At 50.1% G+C, this 702-nt stretch overlaps 1 protein-coding gene across 5 annotated transcripts in view; it reads left to right on the forward strand.

The window, feature by feature from the left end:
• The window catches only part of sox5 (SRY-box transcription factor 5), an 82,188-nt gene extending 81,824 nt beyond the window's left edge, over positions 1-364 (forward strand). For all 5 annotated transcript variants that reach the window (XM_035528236.1, XM_035528238.1, XM_035528239.1 and 2 more), the window contains one exon: positions 1-364. This exon is cut by the window's left edge and continues 886 nt beyond it. The gene's annotated coding sequence lies outside the window, so the exon portion shown is untranslated.
• Positions 365-702: the final 338 nt, after the last annotated feature.

Here is a 702-nt window from a genome sequence, read left to right on the forward strand (position 1 = left end):
TCGGGGGTGGGGGTTGGGTTTGGTGTTTGCTCCTTGTCGGGGTTCTCTTTGCTGAATTACGTGTCTCAAACACACTCACACACACATGCACCTACACGTAGTCACACATACATGCACATGCGGGAGGGGAGGGTGGAGGCACTCCCTCACAGTGGTGCGGCAGCCCTGCTGAGGTCACACGCACCTCACTCTCACTTCCTGTCTGCCTCCGACATGGAACAAACTTTGTTTCAGCATCCAATGATATGACAATGGCTATCATAAAGAGATGGCTAAAAAAGGACTTTACTCTGTGTGTGTGTGTGTGTGTGTGTGTGTGTGTGTGAGACGGACAGAGGGAGAGAGGGAAAATTAAATGTCTTTGTTTTTTAAATCTAAGGGTGATCAGAGTTCACATTTTTGTTGTTGTAACTACATTTCGGAGTGTGTGTGTGGACAGGAGCAGTGTAGGGTCTCTGTTTGCAGGAGTGGAGAGGTGAATAAAAAACCCTTCTCCCTGTGAGAACGCAAACGGAGCTACAGACTGCTATGTCCAGCAACTCCCCCACGCTTCTGCCCCGCGATCTGCACTGAAGCAGACTTTTTTGCCATTGGTGAGAAAGCAGAGCACTGTGCTCTATTCCGAGAGAGAGAGAGAGAGAGAGAGAGAGAGAGAGAGAGAGAGAGAGAAGGAGAGAGACAAGGAGAGCCTCCCCAGGGGGC

Source organism: Electrophorus electricus, chromosome 7, assembly GCF_013358815.1.
Source record: "Electrophorus electricus isolate fEleEle1 chromosome 7, fEleEle1.pri, whole genome shotgun sequence".
In the NCBI taxonomy this organism is placed as follows: Eukaryota; Metazoa; Chordata; class Actinopteri; order Gymnotiformes; family Gymnotidae; genus Electrophorus; species Electrophorus electricus.